Source organism: Aotus nancymaae, unplaced genomic scaffold, assembly GCF_030222135.1.
Source record: "Aotus nancymaae isolate 86718 unplaced genomic scaffold, 86718_ANA_hifiasm-v0.15.2.pri h1tg000004l, whole genome shotgun sequence".
Classification (NCBI taxonomy): domain Eukaryota; kingdom Metazoa; phylum Chordata; class Mammalia; order Primates; family Aotidae; genus Aotus; species Aotus nancymaae.
Window position 1 is genome coordinate 51,947,188 of NW_026988415.1, and position 8,817 is coordinate 51,956,004.

General features: G+C 33.5%; 1 pseudogene; it reads right to left on the reverse strand.

Annotated features, from left to right (window-relative positions):
• Window positions 1–4,233: 4,233 nt before the first annotated feature.
• On the reverse strand, window positions 4,234–4,618 carry LOC110567557 (ADP-ribosylation factor-like protein 5A; annotated as a pseudogene).
• Window positions 4,619–8,817: the final 4,199 nt, after the last annotated feature.

The following is an 8,817-nucleotide window of genomic DNA, read 5'->3' on the forward strand; positions in this document are numbered from 1 at the left end:
AAGATAGAACATTAACAAGGACATCCAGGACTTGAACTCAGACCCGGAACAAGTAAACTCAATAAACATTTATAGAACTCTCCACTTCAAATACATAAAACATACATTACCACCTCACACCTATTCCATAAGTGACTACATAATTGGAAGTAAATCACTCCTCAGTAATCGCATAGCATTTCATAGGTTTAAATGAAATATTGGTTGGCTGCTTGTTTGTTATTTTCTTCCCTTATTCCTTCCTGTTTACATCAAGTACAAGTATAATTATTGGTATAAAAGAGGTTTTCAATACCCATTACTAAACCGCATTCTAGCCTGGGCAAGAAAGCAATACTCCCATTCTCTCTCTCTCTTTCTCTTCCTTTTTCCTCCTCTTCTTTATTCTTTTTCTTTCTTTCTTTCTTTAAAAAAAAAAGAAAGAAAGAAAAAAGAAAAAAAGAAAAAAAATAGTTTTTGGTTTCACTGATTTTCTATAAATTTTTCTGTTTTCTATTTTATTGGTTTCCATAATGATCCACATTATTTCCTTTCTTCTATTTACTATATGTTTAATTTGTACTCTTCACTCTAGTTTAAGGTTGATGCTTCACATATTTTTAATTTTTGAATTTTAATATTTCAGAAAAGTGGAGTACACATTTATAATCCCATCACTGACAAATTTTTCCATTATAATTATATTCCCTACTTGCTCGGGTGTTTTACTTTACACTACAGAACACCTCAAATTCTGTCTAAATTTTTCTTGCAACATTCCTGTTTGGGGTAGTTTAGTTAATTAAACTAGTTTGATAATTCAAATTTGGCAGGTAAATTTTTTTCTGTTTCAGGAATTTCATGATATTTTTAAAATTCTTGGTATTTGAGAGATATGGCATATTACCACCTCTACAGGACTGTGCTTTCCTTAGGAAAAAAATATATTTTTGCAAGAATACTTTTGAAAATGGCATAGTCTTTGAATACGAAAAGTTATGTTAATATATTTTTATTAGACAAACATTTTTACTTTAGTGTTCAGCAAAAATATTGTGTCTTATAGTAAAGCTCTTTGAATAAATTTGTATTTAATTTCTGAAGACTAAGTGTTGTCAGTTTTGGTTAGTGTTTAAACTTCACGAACCCTCTTTTTAAATTATGTTTCCATTTCCTTTATTTCCAATGTCATGTTGCTAGGAACACACATTCTGCAACTGGCTATTTCAGTTTGGCATCTTACTCTTGCTATTTCAATTTGGCACCTTACTTCAATCAAGGAAAACAATTTGCTATATTTTAAGCACAACTGTGAATTGCATGTATTTCAAGGAGTATGTGCAATCCTAATTGCAAATTTGATTGGTGCTTTTCATAAGTGTGTTCACTGTTATGATTTTTGGAATGCCTTTCATTATCAACTTTATTCTTTGAAGTATCAAACACTAATTTATGTATATTCCAGGGAACCGCCAGTTTTATTTTGGAGTCCAATTTGATGCTGTTTGTCAATCATATGCTTCATCATTCTGTCACTTCTGACAGCTCAAAGGCGTGAAATCAAAAGCTTTGTATTTTCATTAGCTCTTGAATTTGGTAGGAATAATTTTCTCCTGAAGATATAGTTCTTTTTATGAATCTCTTCTTATGAATAGAAAAAAACTTAATTCATTTTAATTAGATGATTGTTCAGTTCTGTATATAAACTAGGTAAGCTTGACAGAAGAATAAATCTTTTCTGTGAGGAATTGAAATTATCTTGATATAAATGAAAGCTTCCTTCGCTGATATTTTGTGATTCCTAGCTAAAGAGCCTATAGTATCATTATTGCTATGTGTGGAATTGTCACTTCTAGCTCTAATGCATTAAAAAATTGTCATTTTCTCTCAAATCCTCTAAAAAACTAGAAATAACTAGAAATAAGCATCTAGCTATTAAATGAAATTTAAACATTCTTCCTGTGACATGTGCTAGTCTTGGAGTTTAAATTTCCTAGCATAAGCCTTCACTTTATAAACCTTTAGTTTTCAGAGGAAATTCTGCATTAAATAACTTTTTAGTACTTAAGTCTACTCACAAACTACATTCTTGTACACTTTGAGGAAGAAGAGCTATCTGACTAAATGATCAGAAGTATAATGTTCCAAATGTATATTATATTAAGGAATGTATAATATAGAATAGAAAAAATAGTAAAATATGAGAAAATGTCCAAAGACAAAAATGAGTGTAATATGTGGGAAGTTATAAGATAGACAATGCCTTGAAAAATTGGTGAAACTCAGAAAATAAAAAAAATGGGAAAAAATCATTATGAAAAAAGCACAAACTCATTTTGAAGTTTAGACTATAATTGATGTTGGATATAAAATCACTTTTTAAAGAAAGAAAATCACCCCATATCTATTAATCACTTATTTAATGTAAGTATTACATTTTTTAAAAATTTCCAGGTTTTAAAATAATTGGATGACTAGTTGAGAGTTTCAAATTATCTAGGTCATACACAAATTCACAGCATATATAGGAATATATGTATGTTAATTAATAGCATATATGATGCACGTTTGTGTATGTATATATGGTTTGTGTGTAATTGTATTTAGTTTTTATCTTCAAATTCATCATCTCCAAAAGCGTTTTCATCTATACAGGTCACAGCAGAATAATCAAAGAGAACTTCTAAATTTTGAAGACAGCTGTTTATTAAACCATCAAAATTACTTCTGTCTAGTAGTTTCACTAATGACACTTATTTATTTCTTGTCAGCTATTTGGATCTAATACCACAACTTTTATAAAAATAATATCTGTTGACATTCCTCAATTATTTATCCATTTACCTACTGAAGGGCAATCTTGTTGCCTCTAAATTTTGACAATTATGAATAAAGCTGCTATAAACACCTGCATGCAGATTTTTGTGTCAGCATACATTTTCAACTCTTTTGGATGAATATCAAGTAGCAGGATTGCTGGATTATGTAATAAGAGTTTGTTTAGTCTTGTAAGAAACTGCCAAACTGTCTTCCAAAGTTTATGTACTATTTCACATTCCCACCAGCCATGAACACATCCTGTGCCTGATGTGCCTGTTGCTCCACATCCTTGACAAAATTTTCTCTTTTCAAAGTTCTGGATTTTGGTCATGCAAATCGGTATATAGTGATATTTCATTGTTGTCTTAATTTGAAATTCTGTAATAACATTTGATATTAAGCATCTTTTTGTATGCCTGTTTCCCATTTTGGTGAGATGTCCTCATGTTTTGACTATTTTTTAATCAGATTGTTCATTTTCTCATTGTTGAGTTTTAAGAGATCTTTGTATATGCTGAAAATTTATTTGATGATTTTAGTCATAATTTATGATTCACTGATTAATGGATTAAGAATTTATTCAGTAATTTAGATGCCATAAGAACCATTGGAAGGAATAATCTGATAGATGCTCATTGTACAATCCTGCCCATTAGTAATACTAAGCCAACAATCTGATAGCTATCCCACTCTGTTGAATAACATGTTTCCATGTGTGTGATTTTGATAAATAACAAAACATCGATACACAATGTCATGCTTTTTCCTTTTCCTTTTTTTTTTTTAACAAGCAGCTCAATGATGTGGGAGGTTGGTTAGTACAATACAGAGAACATAGAGAGAAAGTATAAAATGGCACTTGACACCAATGCTAATATTTATCTCATTATGATTATAACTAAGGATATTATTAATATTTGTGTTACTTGTTTTTCTTTAGAACACCAGTAACTTGAACTTGAGGTATATATACAATACACACACAACCTTAAGCAAAATACTTTTCATAAGTAACATTATATTATAAAATATTGGAAAACTGAATATCTGTGCTAATTTGTATTTTGACTTAATGGAACAAGAAGAAAACGACATTCAACCAGGGAAGGTTATACTGATAATAAAGCTTTTAAAATTCAAAATGTCTTCCTCTCTCTTTGTACTTACCACAGGCTACACAAAGTTATGAGAGGGTTTATTATGAGAAAAATACCAATCACAGCTTTAAAACTTACTTTGGAAAAAACTGATGAGAAAGCAAATTGGAAGGTGAGACTTCATATTTGTTTCCAAATAAGTGGTTTAATTTTTCTTTATAGAGAAAAAGTTTAAATGAGTTTATTATAAATATATCTAAACCATTAATTTTTGCAGTTTTCAGGTAAAGTCCAGCACTTAATTTATACAAAGTATATGAGAAAAGGTCAGTAGAGATCATTTAATCTTAAATCATGACATCATCTACTCAAGTCCTAGGCACAATCCCTAACCGGTTAGAGCACAGCATGCCTGGATATGCCACTGGAGATCCTTAATAGAAGTCAGCTTAAAAAACTGGGAGATTTCTGCTACAGTCGTGCATTATTTAACATCTTTTTTATTAGCAAAAATCAGCAATCCAGCTTTTCCTAGGTCCTCATGTGCTAACATTTCATAAAGTTCTTCTCTAGTTACAGAAATCCTCTCTCTGTATACTGTCCACAACAGCAATTACAAATTGGTAAAGGATGGTAGATATTCCTGCATTATCCAGCCCAACAGTAACTTTGTGCTCCTGATGATTGAACAGTCTCCATATTCTGGTTAAGAGAATTCCCATTCCTGGGCAGCAGACCCCCCTCCAGACACCTGGGCCACTTGGCCTCCCCTGGCTCAGGCTAACAGGGAGGAGAGGAACGCGCTGGGGCCTCCACCTCTGCTGCTTCTCCTGAGCTGGCCACGGGCCCGCTTCCAGGGAACCCAAGGGAGGCTGAGGCCCAGGCTGCCCTGCCATGGGCGAGGCCCTACCGCTGCCGCCGGGGCACTTGCCTGGCTTGCAGACATCGATGCAGTGTTCTCTGTGAGGAGCCTCACGGGCCACCTTCCTCCCCCAACTCCTCTCTCTCTTTTCCTATTAAACTTCTGTCTGGTTGTTCTATTTATTATTGAAAGTGGAGTATTGAGGTCTCTTATTATTATAGAATGGCTTATTTCTCATTCTAATTCTGTCAATGGTTGCTTCATGTATTTAGGGTTAAATTTGGGGTACATATATGTTTATAATTATTACTCTGTTTAGTGAACTATTTTATCATTATGTTATGCCTTTGTCTCTTTAGACAGCTTTTAATGTAAATCCCATTTTGTCTGATATTACTGTAGCCACCTTGCCTCTCATTTGATTAGTATTTTCATAAATATCTTTTTCCATCCTTTTATTTTCAAACTATGAGTGTGATGATATGTAAAGTGAGCCTCTTGTGGACAGCATATAGTTCAGTCTTTTTGTTTTGTTTTTATCCATTCAGCTTATCTATTTTTTATTTGGGGAGTTTAATCCATTTATATATAAAGTAATTATTGATAGGAAAGTACTTCTGCCATTTTGTTGTTTTCTGTATGCCTTATATTTATTTCTTCCTAATTTCTTCCATTACTGCCTTTATGTTTGATTTTTTTGCAATGACACATTCTGATTACCTTCTCACTTTAAAAATATTCTATATATATATATTTTTTTGTGGTTACCATAAGGATTACATGTAACATTCTAAAGTTATAATGACCTATTTTAAATTGATATCAACTTAACTTCAAATGCATTTGAGAACTTCAATACTTTGTATTTTTTTTTGATATTGATTTGTGATTATTTATGTTAAATCAATGTTTATGTTACTGATGTTACAAATTCCACCTTTGTATAGTGGGTGCCTACTAACATAGATTTATAATTATTCTTGCACTTTTATCTTTAAAATTATGTAGAAAAATAAAATGTGGACTGTTCGCGGTAGCTCACACCTGTAATCCCAGCACTTTGGGAGGCCGAGGCAGGTGGATCACCTAGGGTCGGGAGTTCGAGACCAGCCTGGTCAACATGGAGAAACCCCTTCTCTACTAAAAACACAAAAATGTTAGATGGGCGTGGTGGTGCATGCCTGTAGTCCCAGCTACTTTGGAGGCTGAGGCAAGAGAATTGCTTGAATCCAGGAAGCGGAGGTTGCAATGGCTGACATTGCAGTGAGCTGAGACTGTGGTGAGCTGGAGACTGGACTCCAGCCTGGGCAACAAGAGCAAAACTCTGTCTCAAAAAATAAATAAATAAATAAATAAAATAAAGTAAGTAAAAAGTGGAGTTATAAATAATTACAAGATACTTATTTTTATATTTTTCTATGCATTTACCTTTTACTGGAGAACTTTTTTTTTTTATGCCTTTGAGTGTTTCTTTTCTTATATGCAATCTATTAGAATTAGAGTCCTTGTAGGAATGGACACCAGAGTGCTTTCTCTCTTTCTCTTTTTGTCCCTCCCTCTTTTATTTCCTCTCTTCCCTTTTTTCTTGTATGCATTAAGAAAAGCCATGTGAACACACAGCAAGAAGGCGACCATCTGCAACACAAGTGGGGAACCTTCCCCAGACACCAACCCTGCTGGCACCTTAATCTTGGACTCCTCAGCCTTCATAAAATGAGAAAATCAATTTCTGTCTTCTAAGCCACACAGTCTGTGGTATTTTGTTACAATTGCTCAAGAAAAGGATCACAGCCATCATTTTTCTTACTATTTTAAAGACAGCTTTTGGAATCGGGGGGCATTTGTTTGATTACTGTAGATCTTTCATAGATTATGAGGGCACTTACAAAGATACTTTATCCACTTCTAGTTCTTTATTTAATATATCTGTAAGGAGTGAGTGTCTGGGGTTTCCTAGGTTACTGTCTCGCTAAATTTTGATATAAAATCTTGCCAGACACATTAAAAAACTTAACGTGCTATCTCTTTCTCCCCTGTCCTTAGTTATTTTTTATGTTGTATTGGTAATGATTCTTTTTTAAATACTCAGGAGAGTTTATGTGCACAGCTATATTGGACTAGGGTATTCTTTGTGAGATGTGTTATTAATAACTTTTTAACTTTGAACAATATTGTGCCTATTTCAAGGAGAGTATTTACTACAATTAAATCCTTGTAGTATTCATATTGAGTCACCAGGTGTTGTTATTTTAGTGCATTTGATTTTTGTCTCTCTAGTTCAAACCCATATGTACTTATATTCAAGCATATTTTTCTTAAGAATATATTTTGAATTAGCAGCATCATCCTACTTCACCCCTAAACAGTTCAAATTTTGTCTACTTTTAGTAGACATATTTAGTAAACATTTTCTGCACAACCTCAATATTATTACACATATAAAAATTAAAAATAATTGCATGTTATCATGCAAAATGCTATTTCATGAAAATATTCAAATTTCTACAAGTTAATCTCAGAAGAGATTGCAGTTTTTTAATGTTCGTTTCATTATAATTCTATAAAATTTTACCCTTTTTATTTGTTTGTGTCTTTTTAGTTTCTACTGAGGTAGAACGATTCCTCTTTCTGGTGTGTGTGTGTGTGTGTGTGTGCATGTAGTGTGTGTGTGTGTCTATTTCATTGCAATAATTTTTGCTAAAAATGGGCTTTTTTAATTTATAGAAGGTGCATATACTGGACTGACATAAATGTTTACTTCTTTTTTGTTGTTGTTTTTTGAGACGGAGTTTCACTCTTGTTGCCCAGGCTGGAGTGCAATGGGGTGATCTCGGTTACTGCCACCTCCACCTCCTGGATTCAAGCAATTCTTCTGCCTCAGCCTTCCTAGTAGCTGGGATTACAGGTGCGTGCCACCACACCTAGCTAATTTTTGTATTTTTAGTAGAGACGGGTTTCCACCATGTTGACTAGACTGGTCTTGAACTCCTGACCTCAGGTGATCCACCCTCCTCAGCCTCCCAAAGTGCTGGGATTACAGGTGTGAGCCATGGTGCCCGGCCAAATATTTACTTCTACGGGTGCTTATGATTCATATTTGGGGGCAAATATATTACATACTGTATGTGTCAGTATCCCTTTTGCAACAAAGCAGGAGGCACATAATGTCAGATTTCCTACAGAAATTTAATGAGAAAACTAAAGAGATTAACCAGAGCCTTATTATACAGGTAGCTTTTCTTCTTTGTGCTTTGGAACCATGAATAATTTAAAGTGTATTGTTAAAGTGTATTGTTTAATTTTCAAGTATTTGAAATTTATATTTCTGTGGAGGAGAAGTTAAATATTAAACTTGAACTCAATTGACCATGGACACAAACAATGGTCACCAAGTACTGGAACAGGCTGTGTGAGCCCCTTGAGGCATTCAGCTAGCACTGTTTCAGAGAAATATCTATTTAAATCTGTTCCTGTATGTTAGTTATTGAAAAACAACAGACAACCTCAAAAACAAGTTGTCCTTTTTGTGTTCCTTGAGCCCAGTCATGAAGGGCCCTCGTGACTGGGTCTCATGGCAAACAACTCATTACAAAAAGAGCTAGAGTCGCAGGCTACACCAAAGATTTGTGAGACCTCTCCTCATCTATGAATAGACAAGTGGCTGACTCTGGAGCCCAGGCTGTTGCTTCTGGATCTGGTGATGAATCCTTAATAGTCTGGTGAGTGTAAATATATATATATACACACACACACACACACATATATTCTCTTCTCCTCTACCCATTGCAATTTGCTTATTATATGCTTTGCTTATTATATCTGTATTGCCATATACTTGGGATAAGCTGTTTACCTTTAAAAATACTGTGTTTGTCTTTTTCTTTCCTCTTGCACATTTACTGCACAGAACAACTTCTTAGAGATATTATTGTTGATGATTTCTAATTCAATACAATTATTGCAAGAGAACATAGTCAATATGACTACAGTTTTTAAAAAAATGTATTAAAACTTGTTTAAGGCCTGGCTTATGATCCATTTTTGGTGTACTTGCCATAT